At 39.3% G+C, this 21,559-nt stretch overlaps 1 long non-coding RNA gene across 3 annotated transcripts in view; it reads left to right on the top strand.

Moving 5' to 3' along the window:
• Positions 1 to 21,559, top strand: part of LOC140600207 (uncharacterized) — a 263,881-nt gene that overhangs the window by 105,122 nt on the left and 137,200 nt on the right. Inside the window, exon 3 of one of the 3 annotated variants that reach the window (XR_012003424.1) lies at positions 2,132 to 2,541. The exons of the other annotated variants lie outside the window; for them this stretch is intronic. This is a non-coding gene — a long non-coding RNA (uncharacterized lncRNA). Of the gene's footprint in view, positions 1 to 2,131; positions 2,542 to 21,559 lie in introns of those variants that run through there. 3 annotated transcript variants of the gene reach the window in all.

The raw sequence follows: 21,559 nt of genomic DNA, 5'->3' as shown, positions 1-21,559 counted from the left end.
GGTCCTGAGGCCAGAACATGCCTCATTAGTGGAAGAAGTGGAAGGAAAGCTTAGTGAGATTGAAGGAGAGGAACAGGAAATGAAGTCAGAGAAGCAATAGGGTGTGTGTGTGTGTGTGTGTGTGTGCACGCGCGTGAGCGCGAGGCATACATGATGCATGCGCGTGATGTGTGTATATGCACACTGCACACATGGAACTTGAGTACAGACATGCAGCCACTCTGAGAGCTTTGGCTGGGATTCTGAGTGACACAGTGTAACTGCTTTATCAGCATGACTCAGGCTGCTATGATGAAGGTGACTGTAGAAGACCAGGGTGGATGGGCGCCTGGGTGGCTCAGTCAGTTAAACGTCTGCCTTTGGCTCAGGTTGTGCTCTCAGGGTCCTGGGATCCAGCTCTGTATTTGGCTACTTGGTTAGTGGGGAGTCTGCTTTTTCCTCTCCCATTGCCACTCCCCCTTTTTTGCTCTCTGTCTCTCAAATGAATAAACAAAATCTTTTTTTTTTTTAAAAAGAGACCAGGATGGAGGCGGGAGACCAGTGAGATTTCTCCCAACCAATTCTCCAGTTCTCTGACATCAACAGGGTGTCCAATGGTTCAATTTAATTCTAACATTAAGTACCTGGAACAAGCCCAGACACCACACATTATGGATTCAGTCCCGTGACACTGCCCCCACTTAAGTCACAAGCCACAAATGGAGTACCCAGACTACCATGACTCCCCAACCTCGGATTCCGTAGTTGGCTAGAACAACTCACAGAACCCAGGGAATCACTTTACTATTACCAGTTTACTATGAAGGATACAACTCCGAAAACCCAAATGGAAGAGATGCAAAGAACAAGGTATAGGATGGAGAAGGGCACAGAGTTTACATATTTCTGGTGAGAAATCTGCACAGATTCTTCTTTCTCAAATACATGCTATCTTTTAATTTGCTTCAGTTTGTTTTTTGAGTAGATAATGTATTCATATGATTCAAAACCCAAAATGACATGACAGTTATATGGTAAAAAATCTTGCACCCACATCTATCTCATCTGCTTCATGTTTAGACCAGACATTCATTCATTCATTCATTCATTCATTTTAATTTATTTTAGTTTCTGCTTTTTTTCCCCCTGAAATTTCTGAATTGTCTTTCTTTTTGAGGGAAGAAGGAAAATGTACCTTCTTTACCTTGTATCAAACATTTTGTAGCTTCTCACTCCTTCTATCTGTTGCTTAGACCAAATAATTATACTTATTTGAAGTATCTAAAATAATTTCACAGAAGTGGTGAGTAGAATGCTGGTTGCCAGGGGCTGGGTAGTTGGGTAAAAGGAGATTTGCTATTTAATGGATATAGAGTTTCATTTTGCAAGATGAAAAAATTCTGAGGATTGGTTGCACAACAATGTGAGTATACTTAACACTGTTGGACTATGCACTTAGAGATGGTTTGCAGTCAAATGCTCTACCACTGAGCTATACCCCCTGGAGATGGTTAAGAGGGTACATTTTATGTTATATGTAATTTTGCAAAATTAAAAATACATTTTTTAAAAAGTTAGAAAACTAGAAGTTTTACCAATATCTATGGAAGTTAGGACTCTAGGTTTAAATGGTAATTATAATTCTATAATAATATTACTATTACAATAAATAATAATTATCACAATTATCATAAAGTTGCAGCTTTTAATTATTAAGCATTTACTTAGTTACTGTATCTCTTTCGATCCTTAACACAACTCCCTGAGGTAGATTACCACCCCATTTTAAGATGAGAGTATTCACAAATGTGCCAAGGCCATCAGAGGTCTCCCCACACTTTGAGATTGCTAGCTGGCTTGAGTGGTAATAAGAAGCAGAAGAAAGAGAGGCACATTAGCAGTTAGGAGGTTGGGCATGTTGCTCAAAGTCAGTGAGCCCCTCTGGATCAGAGATTTCCCCTCTGTGCCCCAAGGAACTCCAGAAGCTTCCCTGAGACCTTCATTCTTACCCAAAAAGTGTGGGAATGGAGAGGTCAGGTGAACAGAGCTCAAATCCTGCTGAACCAAAACAGTTTGCGTTTTTCTGTTTTCCATTTTGTTTTTTTGTTTTTTTTTTTTGTTTTTTTTTTTAATTTTTATTTATTTATGATAGTCACAGAGAGAGAGAGAGGCGCAGAGACACAGGCAGAGGGAGAAGCAGGCTCCATGCACCGGGAGCCCGACGTGGGATTCGATCCCGGGTCTCCAGGATCACGCCCCGGGCCAAAGACAGGCGCCAAACCGCTGCGCCACCCAGGGATCCCTCCATTTTGGACTTTCACCCTGAAGAATGGGCTCTGCTGCTAAAAGAAATTTGAAAATCACTGGATTTGATTATCTCTGAGTTCACTTTTTATAGCTCTAATGAATCTTCCTGGACATGGCATCTCTGAGGCTTGTGGGTGGGTGGGGTCTGCTACGTAATTTGCAGGGCTCAAAGCAAAATGCAAATTCAGGACCCCTTGTTCATCAAGTCTTAAAAAATTTTTTTTTAATTGCCAATAAAGGCACTAAAACATGAAACTTTTTCTGTTCTTCTGTGGTCTTTCTCTCAATTTGTCATGACGTTTTTATTTGCTATTTTATGTCATTCTGAGTAGAGAGAAAGTAAAAATTTAAATTATTGTCATAAAATTTTCTATTCCTATTTATATTGGGAAATGCCAGTTTCTAATGCAAATATAAGAGCATTTCACTCACATGCAGAATCCTTAAAATTATATAATTTGTATTTCATAGCTTATGCATGCATATATGTTTCGTTTTAACCAGAACGGTGGAAACATTACACAAACCTATCTTAACTGTTTTTATTTCACATCTTGAGATGCACACATTATACCACCACTTCCGTCCTTCTCCTGATGGATAGGAAAGAACTGGAAAGAAGGGGAGCTGTGGGTTGCCCGATCTTTCTTTCCCTTCCCCTTTCCCTCTATGTCATCATTTTCAGTAGTAGTGGTTAGCTAATACAGGTAGGTTAATAGGAATCAGAAAGGATGGGACTGGGTTTCTTGGTGGTTTGGTGTTTCTTAGACTACCATTACCTTCTTCTTGTGCTCTGAGAAAGTTCTGATAGCTCCTTGGGGCTGTTAGCACCCCTGTTTACTCAGGCACAGACATATGTTTACTTTTTACTTGCTTTGAGTCTCATTGAACTCCCACACATTGTGGGGCCACTGGAATGCTGTGTTCATGAGGCGTGTCAATGCTATATTGCAAAGGATGTAGTAAGGAGCAGCAGTGGACATACATCCTGTATCTCCTCTGTTCACACACATGCTCCACTGTACCGTCGAACTTCATGTAAGAATACAAGCTCAGGGGATGCCTGGGTGGCTCAGTGGTTGAATGTCTGCCTTTGGCTCAGGTCGTGATCTTGAGGTCCTGGGATCGAGTCCCACATCAGGCACCCCGCAGGGAGCCTGCTTCCCTGTCTGCCTATGTCTCTGCCTCTCTCTGTGTGTCTCATGAATAAATAAATAAATAAATCTTAAAAAGAAAAAAGTATACAAGCTAAGAGATGAAATTATTAAGAATTTCAAAATGACAACAGAGAAGCATTAAAACCCAAGCATGGGCCATTCTGAACAGGAGCCCTGTATGACTGCATGGGTTACATACCCTGAAGCTGGTCCTGTGGGTCAGGAAAGGAATATGAACATTTCCATAGGCAAGTGCTTTCTTCATTGGATGTGACAATGCTTCAAAATGTAGAAAGGCTTATAATAAATGAGACATCTATCATAGGCATTACTACTGTTTACCAATATCTGATTCTCTTCTTCCAGGCTCAACCCATTTTAAAGAATGTCCGTGTGACTTTGGTTAATAAAATGTGCATAAAATGACATATGTCTCTTCTGGCCAGAAGCACTTAAAGAGCTGGGGTGTGATTAATTATTTATCTCCCTTTGCCCCACTCCAGTGACCAACAATATCCAGATGGTGGAGTCTCTACCAGCTTGGGTCCCTAAATGAGAATAATGTGAAGCTGAGCCTCCACCCTCCCACTACCCTTTTGCTGACCCAGAGTGGCCCTGTAGCAAGAAAAAGAAAGAAACCTTTGTTATAAAGATTTGGAAGTTTTTTTGCTATTGCCCAGACTAATACAGTGTTATTACTGTTTCCTCCCCAATGGAATATATACTACAACTTTAAATTATCTTTAAAATAGTCATAAAATATATATTTAAAAACCAGGGATGCCTAGGTGGCTTAGTGGTTGAGCGTTTGCCTTTGGATCAGGGTGTGATCCTGGGGTCTTGGGATCAAGTCCCGCATTGGGCTCCCCATAGGGAGCCTGCTTCTCTCTCTGCCTATGTCTCTGCCTCTCTGTGTCTCTCATGAATGAGTAAATTAAATCTTAAAAAAAAATAACAACAGAACAAATACTGGGGGTGCCTGGGTGGCTCAATCCATTGGGTGTCTGCCTTCACCACAGGCTTTGATCCCAGGGTTTCAGGATCAAGCCCTGTCTCAAGCCCCCTGTTCAGTGGAGACCCTGCTTCTTCCTCTCCTCTGTCACCCCACCTTGTGCTCACTCTATCTTAAATAAATTAAATAAATAAACAAATAAATAAATAAATAAATATATTTTAAAACAAATGCTAAAGGTTTTTAAAAGCTGATTCAGTTTTTTTTTCTTGAAATAGAAATTACTTTTGGTAAATTTTGTATTTGTTGAGTATTTAATCATTAAATTTTATATGCATGCTGTTTGAAGGGCAAAACACCAGGGTAATTAATGTTCTAAAGGTTGAACCTAATTTTCCTTTGTATCCAGGGATCTCCACTGATATACCAGAGTCACTGTAATATCCTAGATTCCATATTTCATGCTATTGAGCAAAACCTTTTCTTTTTAGCAAACTTTGTTGAATAGAGAGGATAATAACTCTACTGCATCTTTTTGTTGGCTTCATTTTCAGTAGTGGAGTGATCGAGAGAGGTATTTCCCTCAAAAAGGATTCGGGGGGGTGGGGGGAAAGATCTGGATGACTGAGGTCTGAATAACTCTACAGACTTGAAATTCTCCCAAAGATGCCACATACATTGTGCTTTTACTGTTGATATTAAACTCGTCTTCTTTCTCTGATATCTGGAAGGATATAGATTCCATCACTGGGGAAAGCTATTTATAAGAAGAACATGGAAAACTTGTTTTAAAAGGGATGATAAAAACTGGCAGAGAGATCTTTGATGGATTCTTTTGTATTCAGAACTAATGCTCCAAGGAGAAAAAAAGCCAATGAATGCAAAGGTCTGAGCAGCAAATTAACAATTCTCATGGTTGGTCTTGATATTTGATGTCAGATAAATTTCAATGAACTAAGTCTCCAGTTTCTTTCTGAGAGCAAATATAAAAGTCTGCTCTCTATAGACTTTAACAGATGGAAAAGAAATATACTGAATTATGTAAAATGCTAACTCAGATCCAGTTATTTAATTTTTTATTTTTTTATTTTTTTATTTATGATAGTCACACAGAGAGAGAGAGAGAGAGAGAGGCAGAGACACAGGCAGAGGGAGAAGCAGGGTCCATGCACCGGGAGCCTGACATGGGATTCGATCCTGGGTCTCCAGGATCGCGCCCTGGGCCAAAGGCAGGTGCCAAACCGCTGCACCACCCAGGGATCCCCAGATCCAGTTATTTGAAGGCTCTTAGTATTCCAAGTAAACTCCTTATGTTTAGAAATACCTGGTCATTGATGTTTGTAGACTCAATGTTTTCTGACTTGACTATCTTTTTTTTTTTTTTTTTTTTTTTTTTAAAGTAGGCTCCATGCCCAGTGTGGAGCCCAATGCAGGGCTTGAACTCACAATGCTGAGATCAAGAGTCAGTCACATAAGCAACTGAGCCACTCAGACACTCCTCTAGCTTCACTGTCTTTGGAGTTTCAATAAAAGCAGTGCCTTATAATTTTGTGAGAGCACAAATGTGAATAAATCACCACAAGTTTGGGGTACCTAAGTTACTACACCAATCCAGGAGGTAGGCCTTGCCTGCTGCCCAGCAGCCTCAACACAATATAGTCTTCCTTTTCTCCATCAGCTGTACATGCATAATCTCATGAAGTATAAAAGAGCTAGTGTGTGTGTGTGTGTGTGTGTGTGAAGAGTCTTGTGAAAAAAGGTAGTCTCTAGTTCTAATGTTGTTGAATAAAAGGTAAAACTCTCAGAAAATAATTATTTTTAGAAGAAAATACTTTGGGGATAATTATAGATCATTGTTAAAATCTCTTCCATTTGAAGTCAATGATGTGATAAGTCACCCATGTACTATCTAAAGAAACAGAGAGAGAGAGATAGAGAGAGGGAGGAAGGTTGGTTTATGAGACTATTTAGTGACTTCCTGGCCAGAGCACAACTACTTTTCAAGTGAGAAATAAAACAGTAAAACTTCAGTGAGGAAATGCACTGGAAATAATTACCTTTTACAGAAGTGAGATTCAAGTGGTCTATAGAGACTTGTCTATGAAGCAACAAGCAGTGTACTTCTACCGCTGCAATGAAAGCACCAAAAATAAAAGTTGGTTCAACAATCTGCATAATGTGGCACTAATAGGGCAGGTGGCTTCAGCTGACCCTCCTTTCAAGCTGAAGAAATTCATGCCCTAACATAGACGTGTTCAACTCACAAGGAGTCTCCAGCATTCAGGGGCAAATACTTTCTTTCAGAAATACAGTAAATGTTCTTGCAAAGGAGACAAAGGAGACAGTCATGTTCTTTAAGAAGGCATTTACAACATCAAGAATGCCTTTCTGAGATGGGTCCTTGACTGTCTACATTCATATTGTATCTTCCTCTATGATCCCCTCCCTACATTTCTTCCAGCTCTGACGCTGGATAATCACTCAGAAGGGCAAGAGAACCCTGCTAATCTCCTGTGACTTGTCATACTCCTCTGTTCACACTTTTAAACAAGCACAATTACATTGTCTCATCACCATAGACTGGATTTTGTAGTTTCTGACCACTTTATAGTTAATGTTCTATTCAATCATTATGCAAGGTAGGATAGATTTATTTTAGCTTATCTTAATAGACTCATAAAAGACTCTGATCCTGTATTTAGACACTCTTTAAAAGTTTGAGGGAATTTAGGGACATCTGGGTAGCTCAGTCAGCTGAGTGACTGACTCTTGATTTTGACTCAGGTCTTACTCTCAGAGTCCTGGGATGGAGCCCTGTTTCAGGCTCTACAATCAGCAATCAGGGGGAGTTTGCCTGAAATTCTTTCCTTCTCCCTCTGCCCCTCCCCCTGCCATGTGTGCATTCACAGTCTCTCTCTCAAGTAAATAAACCTTTAAAAAAAAGTTTGAGGGAATTTAAAACTTAAGTAATAATTTATTGCAATTCATGGGGAAAATTATATCATGTGATGGTATTTATAAATTTAGTTATTCACAACACATGCATGACTTTAGGTGTCCTGACAGATATCAAGGACCTGTTTTCCAAAGAAACAATTAACCACTGACACATATTTTACTTTGCTTCATTCTGTATATTTTAAAAGCCATTCTCAGTTTAAATAGTGTGTGATTTTCAAGTAACAAAAAGATTTACAAAGATGCAAGGAGAGAAATAATCAGTGTAAATCAACTGTAACTCAGCTGTGCTGCCATGTGCCCCTAAGCCTAACGGACATGAGGGACTTGGAAATTAAGTCACTGTTTGAGAGTTAATCTTGTAAAGAAAACACTTATTAGATTGGAGTTCTAAAGAAGTTGGCTAAAAAGACAGACTATCTCCCAAGTCAAAAGTAGGAAATACCTGGAAATCTAATAAAGATTTGCCCACAAGTCAAAAAAACTGCAGCTTTATCACTAATGTTTGTATACCTGTAGAAATGATGTCCATTTCCAGGAGGAATGGCAACCTAGGTAATCTGGCCAACCCTCTAGGTAAAAACAAATAAAATGGAATAAAATTTACAACCATCTTTTTTTTAAATGCATTAGTGCTCTAGTAAGAAAGTGAGGAATACTCTGGCCAAAAACTAAGTGAAAAAGGATGAAAGAACCCAGGGATATAAGCCAAGCAATAAAATGATTTTTTTTTTCTTTGAGGGCATTTCCTGAACTGGATAAACACAAACTTTGGCTTTTATGGCTTCATAGTCCTGAAGACAAGAGACAAAGTTCAGGAACCCAGAGTCAGGAGAGGGGCATCTATTATGAGACCTAATGAAACTAGGACCTTAAAAGCCTCACCCTTATTCTAGTGTGAGAGGAATAAGCAAGGAGAATTGTTTGCCTCAAATCTTACTACTAAGTAAAAGGAGCAAACAAAATCTCACTTGAGAATGTATAATCAAGTAAGTAGGGTTATAGCCTGAATTTGCTTTATCTAGATGGTCAGGCTGAGGACTTAGCTTAAAGTGTTCTTGGGCATAATGTGCCCTCAGGCACCTGGCAGAAGGAAACCTACCTTCATTCCAGACCTCAAAAATTCCCAGAAATAAAATCCAATAAAATATAGTATATAAAATATAGAATATAATCCTATAAAATAAAATAAAATCCTATGAAATATAAAAGAAAACAAGATACTATGACCAAAGCCAGAAGAAACCAGAGTTAGCACAATCAGATCATTAAAGACTTCAGATATAAGAATTATCAGAAACAGAATGTGAAATAAAATAAAGGTATGGGAAAAATGAGTGGAGAACAATAATATGAGGAATGACCAAGCACATTAGAAAGAGAACAAAATAAACCTTATAGAAATTTGATAATTGCAATTATAAATCAATAGGTTTAACAGAAGAGTATATATAAAGAGAGAATTAGTAAAGCAAAAGATAGGTCATAAAAATTATCCAAAATTTTGCATAAGGAAACAGATATGGAGAATATCAAAGGGAAAGAGACAGAGTGCCACAAAGTTAAAAGGTCTAAAATGTACCTAAATAGAGTTCTACAACGTGATGGTTGATGTTAATATCAACTGGTTAGGGCATGGTACCCAGATATTTGATCAAACATTACTCCAGATATTTCTGTGAAGGTATTTTTTTAGATGAGATAAACATTTCCATCAGTAGAGTTTGAGTAAAGCCGCTTACCTCCCATTATGTGGATGGCCCTCATGAAATCAACTGAAGGCCTTAAAAGAAGAGGATAGATCTTTTCGAGCAAGGAAGAATTCTCCCAGCAGATTGTCTTTGTGTGTTTGTTTTTTTTTTTTTTTAAGATTTTATTTATTTATTCGAGAGAGGCAGAGACATAGGCAGGGGGAGAGGCAGGCTCCCTGCGGGGAGCCTGATGTGGGACTTGATCCCAGCACCCTGGGATCACGCCTGGGCTGAAGGCAGATGCTCAAACACTGAGCCACTCAAGCGTCCCCAGCAGACTATCTTTGGACACAGACTGCAGCTCTTCCCTGAGTCTCCAGCCTACCAGCTTACTCTGGATTTTGGACTCACCAAGCCTCCACCATCACAAGCCAGTTACTTAAAATTTCTCTCTCTCTCTTTCCATACACACACACACACACAGTGTTGTTGAGTCTGTTTCCCTGGAGAGCCTTGACTAATACATGCAAGGAAAGAGAATGAAGCAATATTGAAGAGATAAAATGTGGGAATTTTTTATAACTGGTGAAAGACACCAATGTACAGATTTAAGAATATTAATGAATCCTCACACACGATAAATATAAAGAAATCTGTAAGTAGACATAACATAGTGAAGCTGAAGAACACCAGAAGCAAGGATGAAATAATAAAAGCATCCATAGAAGACAGATTACTTTTAAAAAAAAAGATTTTTATTTATTTATTTGAGAGAGAAAGGGCACAAGCAGACTCCCCACTGAGTAGGGTGCTTGATGTGGGACTTGATCTCAGGACTTTGGGATTGTGACCTGAGCTGAAGGCAGATTCTTAGCCACCTAAGCCACCCAGGTGCCCCAATGATAGATTAGTTTTAAAGGAATGACAGTGAAACTGATAACATAGCTCTCAAAAACAACATTCAAAGTCAGAGGATATTTATTTATTTGTTTGTTGATCTTTGAAGATTTTATTTATTTATTCATGAGAGACACAGAGACACAGGCAGAGGGAGAAGCAGGCTCCCTGTGGGGAACCTGATGCTGGACTCCATCCCACGACCCCGGGATCACTACCTGAGCCGAAGGCAGACGCTCAACCACTGAGCCACCCAGGTGTCCCAAAAGTGAGAGGATAATGGAATGATATCTTCATTCCTGAAAGGAAATAGCTGCACCCTAGGACTCTAGGCCCTGAAAAGATACTGTTTAAGAATAATGAAGAAATAAATAGAAATATTTTCAGACAAAGTGAAAGAAAAAAAGGGACAGATGGGATTATCAAAAACTGAAATCATCAGAAGGGTCTTTTAGTAAAGTCTAAGGGGCATATTTCAGAGGGAAGGAAAGAGATACTTTCTTGCATGTAGAGAGAGACCTCAAATAGAGATGCCTGAAGTGGACGTGAGATGCAAGAAGAATGAAAACCAGTGCAAGTAATAAACATGCAGGTAGAGATAAACAAGCGTTAACTGCATAAAACAGCACTAATGACATGTTAGAGGATTAAAAACAAGACAACAAACAAAAACAAGGTATCTTCCCTTTCCTAGGTTCATGAAGGCGTACTCCCTATATCATCTAAAACTTTTATTCTTGCTTTCATATTTACATGCTTAACCTACCTGAAATTCAAAAACAAAAAAAAAAGAAATATTATTTTTTCTGAAAAAGGAGGCACCTCGGTGGCTCAGTCGGTTAAGCAGCTGCTTTCAACTCAGGTCATGGTCTCTGGGTCCTGGGATCAAGCCCCACATCCAGCTCCCAGTTCAGTGGGGAACTTGCTTCTCCCTCTCCCTGCCCCCTGCTTGTGCTCTCTCTCACTCTTGTTCTCAAATAAATAAATAAAATGTTAAAAAAATATTAATTTACCTGAAATTACCAGTGTCTGGGGTTTTTATTGGGGTCCTGTCATGTAGGCCTAGAATACTCGTGTGACTGAACTTGGTTATTCAGTCTCCAGTCCCTCTGAAGGTCAAATATAGTATGGCTTAAGACCTTCACCAGAAATCACATTGTTAGGTAGCCTGTGGAGCGCGGCCCATGTCCCCAGTTATTAGGCAAGATAATTTGCTTGTACCAGACACTTAACAGGCAAGATATTCTAAGGAACTTAGAGTGTACAGGGTTTGGGCAGCCCAAGCCAGGTGAGTTAACCCTTTACTAGACCCTTTAGAGACCATTTATTTTGAACAGACTCCCAAGTCACTTCTGTTTTAGAACTCATGATTTGAGACTTCTGGGATTACCTAGGTCATATGAATTTGAGTTTAGGACTGTTTAAGGGCTTCGCTTTGGGTTATAAATTATCAATGATGATACTACCCTTTCTGTTCTGCCCAGTGCCAGTCCAATATTCCTTGAAGTCATGTGTGTGTATATATGTGTGTGTGTTAAGGTCGTGTATTTCATTTTTTCCCCTGTAATAAGGGCATAATCCTACAGTAAAGGATCTCAGATGTAATGGGCAGATTCTTCTATTAGATTTACCAATTTTAGAGGCCTCTAGATCTTGTCTTCTGTCCTCAAGCTTCAACAAGCTGTGACTATCAACCTAAGTTTAAGTTTGCCAAGTTAAACAAATGCCCTTGAGGCAAACGTGACTTCTGTAGCCTCTGAGTCCCTTCTTTCCCTTGGATACTTGGCCTGGTCATTCCTTGTTATTTTACAGTTCAATTGAATGTTTTTAAGAATAAGCTTTTAGGGCAGCCCGGTGGCTCAGCGGTTTGGCGCCGCCTTCAGCCCAGGGCGTGATCCTGGAGACCTGGGATCAAGTCCCACATCGGGCTCCCTGCATGGAGCCTGCTTCTCCCTCTGCCTGTGTCTCTCATGAATAAATAAATAAAATCTTTAAAAAAAAAAAAAGAATAAGCTTTTAAAACATACTTAATTCTGTATTTTTGTTTTTTTCCTTTCTTCTTCTTCTTTTTCTTTTTTTTCAGGAGAACCTGGGTGGGTAGAAAACACCTAGCCATCCATACTACTGGAGTATAAGACCAGTCCATTTGTTTTCACTCAATAAAGATATTTAAGGTGATAAAATTTCCCTTGACTATAACTTTCATCATTTCCCATAGGTTTTATTATAAATTACTATTCTTTTGTTGATGTCTAAATAAATTATGATCTCAAGTTTTATTTCCTTTTTTTTTTAAGATTTTATTTATTTATTTATTCATGAGAGGGATCCCTGGGTGGTGCAGCGGTTTGGCGCCTGCCTTTGGCCCAGGGCGTGATCCTGGAGACCCGGGATCGAATCCCACTTCGGGCTCCCGGTGCATGGAGCCTGCTTCTCCCTCTGCCTATGTCTCTGTCTCTCTCTCTCTCTCTCTGTGACTATCATAAATAAATAAAAAAAATTTTTTTAAAAATCATTATTCATGAGAGACAGAGAGAGAGTGGCAGAGACACAGGCAGAGTGAGAAGCAGGCTCCATGCAGGGACCCTGACGTGGGACTTGATCCCAGGTCCCCAGGATCATGCCCTGGGTGGAGGCAGCGCTAAACTACTGAGCCACCCAGACTGCCCTTTTCCTTTTTGATGCAGGGGATATTTTAGAAAGCATTCTTCAATTTAGAAGCAGGTAAGTGTTTCTGTTTTGTTATGATTCTATATTCTTCTGTTGATTTCTAGCCTAATTGAATTCTGGGCAGAGAATGTGGCCTGTAAAATCTTTATGTTTCTGGAATCTATTAAGATTTTCTTTGGGCCAAGTACATGATCAATTTTTATGGATATTCTGTAAGCAATTGAAAAGAATGTGTTTTCTCTGTTTATAGAAACCCTGTGTAAACAGGGATAACATTTGTGCTTTAAATGAATGTGCTTTGCTCTTTCACATTTCCATATGTGTGTTCTTTTTCCCCTCCCCAGAGTAATCTATTGCTTTAGGTGAAAATTTGGACAGTTACAGCAGAGAGAAAGTGGTAGTCTATGTTCAGCTTTTGATCACCAAAATAGGATTGTTAAAAATCTGAAGTAAAACAATATTCTTTAGAAATGCGGCGAGAGAGAGAGAGAGAGAGAGAGAGAGAGAGAGAGAGAGAAGGATTTTCTAAATTCCTTATGTTAATTAGAATATCCAAATCCAGGCCTCAGGGATTTTTGCATGCTGAGTTTAAGTAAACCACAAGTAGGCAGAACTCAGTTTGTGAAGTACTTGGTAGGAGATCACTTTTTCTGTCTTGCTCCCGTCTTCTGTATTGGAAAAGGAAAAAGATCTGTGTTCTGACCACCTCATTTCGGCTGTAATCTTGGAGTGTTTTGAGGGTGATACTGTTACTGGTCGTAAAACACAGAGGCTACAAGTAGTAGGACGTCAGATAAGCTGGAGTCAGAATGGGCTTGTACCTCCCTTCTACTGAGAACTCTTGTGAGTGTCTGACACATACAGAGGCCTTCTCACTGTTATGTGGAAATGAACCAGACTGTGACAACAGAAGAGGGGTCCCATGGGAAAGTTAGACAGAGAAAGAGCACAAGTTGGGCCTTTTGCCTCCCTTGACATCTTTGTAGTGTGAAAGGAGTCAGAAGTTCCTATATTGGGCACCTGGGTGGTTCAATGGTTGAGCATCTGCATCTGGCTCAGGTCATGATCCTGGGGTCCTAGAATCAAGTTGCATGTCAGGCTCCCCACAGGCACCCTGATTTCCTTTTGCCTATGTTTCTGCCTCTTTCTGTATGTGTCTCATGAATAAACCGATTAAAAGCTTTAAACAAAAGAGGAAGAAGAAGAAGAAGAAGAAGAAGAAGAAGAAGAAGAAGAAGAAGGAGGAGGAGGAGGAGGAGGAGGAGGAGGAGGAGGAGGAGGAGGAGAAAGAAGCAGCAGTAGTTCCTATATCCCCCCGAGATGGATGGCTGGCTTCCAGAGCTAACCCCACCACAGAGGCTGCAGGTGGACAGACAGCAAAAGATAGGGGACTGACATTGGTTTGATGTGGAGGGATGTAAACAGGGTGGTTGCCAAATCCCAAGCAGGGCTACTAGGGCCCACCTGGGTTCAGAGAAGGATAAGGAGGCCACAAGCCACTGACTTAAGCAGTGGATCCCCCTCACATTAGGTAGATCAGGGACATCACTATAGAAACCTGGTGACTCTAAAGACAACACCAGGTCTTGTCCACACAGATCCAAACCCCCTCTGCTGAGTTGCTTTTGAGAGTGGTAGGTAGTGGAAGAAGAAATGTGAAACTCTGAGTATATACCCCAAAGAGACAAAAGATCCAAGGGAGACTGATATACCATTCATTAGCAAAGGTAAGTACTACTCCTTTTAGTACCAAGTCAGGAAAAGCTTGTGAGGAAGATTCAATGGTTATAAGGAATTGAGAAGCTACAGTTTTTATACTTCTCTAAGTAGTTGTGAGTGCAAATGTGACATCTTTGGCCACCTGTTTGTCTATATCACATCAGATTTGCTGCTTGTCTTATTCAAGTCCTGTTAATCCCTCATCTACTATTTATCAGTTCAAGCCGTTAAATTATTAAAGAGAAATAACACCCTCTCCCCATTTGATAGCAGTTTTATCAACGCCCTGTTTCTGAGCAATTTTGCCATAAATATTTTGCTGTGTTCACATCTGATAACAAAAAATGTTGTATTTTCTTTGATAGGCTCTATTATTTATCCTTCTAAAATATTCATTTCTGTCACATTTAATGTTTTGGGGTTTTTTTTTTTTATTAAAGATTTTATTTATTTATTCATAAGGGACACAGAGAGAGAGGCAGAGACACAGACAGAGGGAGAAGCAGGCTCCATGCAGGGACTCGATCCTTGGTCTCCAGGATCACGCCCTGAGCTGAAGGCGGCGCTAAACCGCTCGGCCACCAGGCCTGCCCAATGTTTTTGGTTTTGAAATCTTTATTATCTGATGGTAACTTGGGGCCTCCTGCTCACTTTTTTTTTTTTTAAGATTTTATTTATTTATTCATGAGAGACACAGAGAGAGAGGCAGAGACATAGGCAGAGAGAGAAGCAGACTCTATGCAGGAAGCCCGATGTGGGACTCGATCTCAGGACTCTGGGATCACACCCTGAGCCAAAGGCAGACGCTCAACCGCTGAGCCACCCAGGCATCCCTCCTGCTCACTTTGTATACTAGTTTCCTAGAGCTGCTATAACAAAGTACCAAAAACTTGGTGACTTAAAACCACAGAAGTTTATTGTCTCACAGTACCGGAGACTGGAAGCCTGAAATCAAGGTATCAGCAAGGCCATGGTCTTTCTGAAGGCCCTACAAGGAGAATAATTTCTTACCTCTTCTAGCTTCTGGTGTTTGTTGGCAATCCATAGTGCTCCTTGGCTTCTAAATTCATTGCTCTAGTTGAATGCCCATCTTCTATGTGTTTTCACATTGCCTTCCTTCTGTGCATGTCTGTGTGTATGTCCAAATTTCACCTTTTCACAAGGACACCTGCCATACTGCCTTAAAGTCCACCCTAATGACCTCATTTTAATTTGATTACCTCTGTAAAAACCCTATTTCCAAATAAGTTCACATTCTGAAGAACCAAATAAGGTACGTTCTGAGGGCTAAGACTTCAGTGTGTCTTTTGGAGGGGTTCATGATTCAAGCCATAGTACTTTGTGTTTGCATGATCTATTTGGCTCTTTATTTCCAACTTTTATCATTTTGTTCCTGGTACATTTTTTTAGACAGAAGATATTGAAAAGTCTATTTTTATAGGGAATTCAGCTCATTTTTTTATGGATTCTAATGCTTTCATCTTACTTTACATCTACTAATATATTTTACTGTTTCCTCTTTTCTCCTTTCCTGAATTTAACTGATAACGCTACTTCCCATCACTAAGGTGAAACAATTTGAACACTTAATTTTTCACTTCTTTCATTCTTTCCCTTCCTTTGTGCCACAATTTCTATTTTTCTTTTAGTTTCAGATGTATTTACATCCTTCCTTATAGAATGACTCTTTCTGTTCTCAAGAATTTTCTTAATCCTTACACAACAGTTTGTGATCATATTAGCATCATCCATTTAGATTTTAATTGTGTTTAGTGTAGAGCTTACCACTGCTTTTTAGAGATAAAGGTATATAGAAAGAGATATAGAGTTATAGTCTAACCCTATTTTGAGATCTTTGTTCTGAATTTAATGTTTATTTGGCTGGAATACTTCCCAAGCAATTTCTTGGAAATTTCTTCAGAAAGACCATATGTCTATACATTTTCTGTGCCATTGTGTATTTGAAAAAAGTCTGTCTTTTGTTTTCATATATAATCATAACTTGGCTCAATAGGAATCTTGACTCACGGTCCTTTACTTCCAAATGCCTCAAAACGTATATCTATATCTAAAGTCAAATTATGCAGATAAAAATCTGAACCTGGCCTGATTATCTTTTCATTTGGGTAACCACATCACTGTCTGAAAGTTTACAAGATATCCTCTTTATTCCTGGGGGTTTAGAAATTTCAGTAGGATGTGGCCAGGTTTGTTTCTTTTTTCCTGAATTCCGACTGCTGCTTTGTGAGACCTTTCAACCTGAAAACATTTTTCAGTTCAGGAAAGTTTTTACTCTGGTTTATGTTTTATTTTGTTTGTAATTGTATCTTCTCCATCCATTCTTGTTTTCCATCTGGAACTTTTATGATTCCCAGGACCTTTGGATTTGCCTTTCATGGATCACTCTTTTACTATTGATTTCTCTTTTGATGTCATTTTGCTTAAGGATAAGAGATCAAGTCTCCATTTATATTGTAACTTTATATTTTGATATAGATTGTTTTGTTTTAGATTTTATTTATTTATTCATGAGAGACACAGAGAGAGAGAGAGACAGAGAGAGAGAGAGAGAGAGAGAGGCAAAGGGATAAGCAGGCTCCATGCAGGGAGCCTGACACGGGACTCGATCCCTGGTCTCCAGGATCACACCCTGGGCTGAAGGCGGCACTAAACCACTGAGCCACCCGAGCTGCCCAATATAGTTTTTATAGTACAGGAAAGTTGCAAGAATAATACAAGACATTCTTTTACCAGTTGTTTACATTTTTGCTCTGTTGTCTCTGAAATTTTTAGATGGGGAATCATATTTTAAACTTCTTTTTATTAAATAGTTTATAGTATTTGTTGCTTTCATGAATAAGAACTTTTTTATTATATTTTCTAATTATGTGTGGCATATGTGAAAATTGGTGGGGGAATATTTATCTAGTAATTTGACTTTTTATTAAACTCTCACACTACCCCTATATTTTTCGTTAATTTTTTTGTATTTTCTCAATGGATGATCATATCAACTACAAATAATGACTTTTTAAAAGATTTTATTTGTTTAGTCATGAGAGATACACAGAGAAAGGCAGAGACATAGGCAGAGGGAGAAGCCAGCTGCCTGCAGGGAGCCCATGCAGGACTCCATAAACCCCTGGTTTATGACCTGAGCCAAGGCAGGTGCTCAACCACTGAGCCACCCAGGTGCTCCTAATGACGTTTTAAATTTTTCTTTCCTATAATTGAACTTATTCCTATTATTTTGACAAGGGCCTTCAGAATAATGTTGAATAATGCCCTGATTCTCCTGGTTTAGTTCCTAATCTTAATGGGCTTTGCCAAGAAATTGAGGAATGTCCTCTGGCATTCACCATAGAAAGTGATATTTGCTATTAGCTTTTGAAACATGTTCCTTTTCAAGTTAAAGAAGTCCCATGTATTTCTAATTTTAAGAGTTTGGGTTAATAATAGATGTTAAATTTTTATCAAATCTCTTCTCTGTACCTATTGTAATGGGCACAGTTTTTCTCATGTAATCTATTAGTGTAGTGAATCAGAATAAATTAACCAGGGTTTAGCCATCCTTACATCCAGGGCACAATGCTGATTGCTCAAAGTATATTCATCTTTGTAACACTGAGCTATGACCTTCTTTCCTCCTCACTGTCCTGATTTTACTGTCATAGTTATATAAACTTCCTGTCTTTTTCTGTGCTCTTAATACATTAAAATCAACTAAGAGTAGAAGATGATAAAATCTTGAGAAGCTAATAAATCTCTTGAAGGCCAAATCTAGAAGTTTAAGTGAAAAGTAATGGCAATAAAAGACTTTCATAACCTCTACTCTTTTCACTTTGTTAGAATAAAATCTTTAAACGAATTAGCTGATTTTAAGACATCAATTGCTCAGGGCCTCATGGACACCAAACTAAGAGGCACTGTCATTTTAGAAGTGTCAAAACCTTAGATTAGCCAGGTACTTTAAAACTGTATGTGGCTTATGGGATGCCTGGGTGGCTGGCTCAGTGGGTTAAGTGTCTGCCTTTGGTTCAGATCATGATCCCAGGGTCCTGGGATTGAGCCCCATATCTGGCTCCCTGCTCAGCAGGAAGTTTGCCTCTCCCTCTCTCTCTGCCCCTTCCCCCCACTGCTGTCCTCTTTCTTGCTCTCTCTCAAATAAATAAAATCTTTAAAAAAAATGTACATAGCAAAAAAAAAAAAAAAAAGTACGTAGCTTATAAAGTCAAATAGTACTAACAATAATTTTTAAAACCCACAAAAAACGATCATTGATGGGGTGCCTGAGTGGCTCAGTCAGTTGAGTGAGTGTTCAACCCTTGATTTCATCTCAGGTCATGATCTCGGGGTCCTGGGATTAAGCCCTGTATGGGGCTCCATGCTCAGTGTGGAATCTGTTAGTCCCTCTCCCTCTGCCCCTCCCATCACTTGTGCACTCTCTCTCTCTCTCACATAAATAAATTAAAAAAAAAACAAAAAACCAAAACAAAACCCAACCAGAAACCAATCACTGTCCTCCCTGCCTCTGCCTCCCCAGCCCCAAAGGCATCTATCTGCTTGGTGTTTCTTCTGTTGTCACCATAGTTCCAAGTCAGAAACTGTTATCATACTGTTCTCTTTTGATTCATCAATTTATATATAATCTACTGTTTTCCTATTATGATACCTGAAGATTTCAACTTTCAAACACTTTCTACTCTTTTCTCTATTCTCACAAAATAACTATATCTTTAAAAAAAATCCAGTCATCTTTATGTTGAATAAATCTTGCACACTGCTGAGCTGAATGGTATACTATTATTACATTTCTTCTCTTGCAAGATGCTTTAATTTTCTTGTTGTTCATTGCCTCATCTTTTCATTTGCTTAGTTTTCCCTGAATCTATTGCTTAGTGTTCTAATTTCCCCAATACTCTGTAGAGTGCCTCTCAGTACAATCTCCTGCGCAGCAAGTCTGTTGGATAACTTCCTTTTCCATGTACCTCCTGCAGATCTGCTGTGTTCTCCTGGCCAAAGCACAATGGCCAGCCTGGGAATCCCTTTACTATTTTCCTGCACTGGGTGCTCTGCTTTGTTTCCATGTTTTCTTTCTTGATTTAGTCCCTCTTTTTGATGAAACACATATTAGTAGCTTCCTGTGAAAGGCCCAGGTTGTGTTAACCCCTACCAGTTGGACCTTGTGCCTGAAACTCTGCTGAAAAGTTTTGAGACTTTGCATGTCTGGAAATATTTTTATTATGTCCTCATGCTCAATTTGTCAGGGCATGACATTCTAAGTGGAAATTAGTTTTGTGGACGTTATTCCTTTTCCTTCTGGCTTCTGATGTTACTATTGATATGTCACCATGATTATTTTCTTATTCCCACTGCATTGTATATGATTGTTTTTTCTCTCTGAAAACTTTTAGGATATGTTTGTCTCTGGTAAGAATAAGTAATATTGTGAATATTCTCTGTCCAGAGGCTATTTTCCCACTTAAATGTTATTTAGCCATTTGATCCTCAAACAACCCTCTGAGGTTGTTGCTACTATAATTATTCTCACTTTACAGAAGTGGACAACATGACACAGAGAGATTAAGTTATTTTCCTCCCAGGATTTATATCCAGCCCAACTCTACAATACATGCTCTTAACCACTATTTTTAGCTTCTCCAAGAAGGTAAAAGGAGCCAGAGGAATTGCCCACTAATGCAAAGTTTCAGGCTCTAGGTCCAAAAAGTAGGGATTAACACCACTGGGAGTTGAGCTTCTTGATCTCTGCACAAGGTCAACACTAATCAGGAAGCAGTTTCTCTGTACACTAGCCTGCCTTGGACATTTCTAACAGTAACACTTTTTGCAGCCAGCAGGCAGGGAATTTCCCAAGGCAGAATAATTTTCAGCATGGTCTCACACTGCTTACAGCCAACCAGGAACATTGCAGAGGGTGAATCACCATCCATCAGGTGGACCCAGCACCAGTCTTGTCAACAGCAAGCACTCTTCTTTGGGACATCTTGGGGTGCCTTGCACCCAGATGCTGCCAGCTGTTCATGCCCTTATCTTCTATGCTTACTACAGTCATAGTGATTTTCCTCTTCTTACCTTCTAGAATATCATTGTAGAAATCCATCATTGGCACATGATTGGTCTATGTGTGTGATATTCTTTGTATTTTTTTGTTAACTTTTCACACATTTATGTCTTTCTAGCTATACTGGGCAGAAAAACTATCTTATACATCTTTTAAGTTGTCATGGTGACAAAGAGGCAACATATATACACACACATGCATTTGTGTGCACATGCTTTTTAAAGGCCTTTAATCATAGAGGTAATATATCTTCATGCTAAAAAAAAAATTAAAAACAGTGCAGAAAGGTGGAAAATGAAAGTTATTCTATTCTATTCTATTCTATTCTATTCTATTCTATTCTATTCTTTCTATTCATTTATTTTAGAGTGGGGCAAGGAGGGGCAGAGGAAGAGGGAGAGAGAGAATCCCAAGCAGGCACCATGCCCAGTGAGGAGCTAGATGCAGGGCTTGATCTCACAACCCCAAGATCACAACCCGAGCCAAAATCAAGAGTCTGATGCTTAACTGACTAAGCCACCCAGGTGCCCCTACATTTTCTCAATACTTTTGAGTCTCCCATTTCCCTGCTTTCATCTTTTGCCATCTCATTCTCTATTCCCACTCAGCAGAAACAGCAATGATTACCTGTGTAGCTCTTTCCAGAAATTTTCTACATATGTAGTGGCATGTATATGTATTATATCTTTTAACATCAATGGGATCATGTTATGAATACAGTTCTGAAACTTGTTTGATTTGTTACATTAACATCTTGCTGTGGGTGCAAATTCTTCCCCTTTTATATTTTTTATTATTTTTTTAATATTTTTTTTAAAGAGATCTTATTTATTTATTCATGATAGACAGAGATAGAGAGAGAGGCAGAGACACAGGCAGAGGGAGAAGCAGACTCCATACCGGGAGCCCGATGTGGGACTCGATCCCGGGACTCCAGGATCACACCCTGGGCCTAAGGCAGGAGCTAAACCGCTGAGCCACCCAGGGATCCCCATCTTCCCCTTTTAAACAGCTGTGTAGTATGAACGAATCTTTCTTATTTTTTAAATTTTTATTTATGATAATCACAGAGAGAGAGAGAGAGAGAGAGGCAGAGACATAGGTAGAGGGAGAAGCAGGCTCCAGGCACCGGGAGCCCGATGTGGGA

Source organism: Canis lupus, chromosome 11, assembly GCF_048164855.1.
Source record: "Canis lupus baileyi chromosome 11, mCanLup2.hap1, whole genome shotgun sequence".
In the NCBI taxonomy this organism is placed as follows: domain Eukaryota; kingdom Metazoa; phylum Chordata; class Mammalia; order Carnivora; family Canidae; genus Canis; species Canis lupus.
This window is presented reverse-complemented; position numbering and strand designations above follow the sequence as displayed.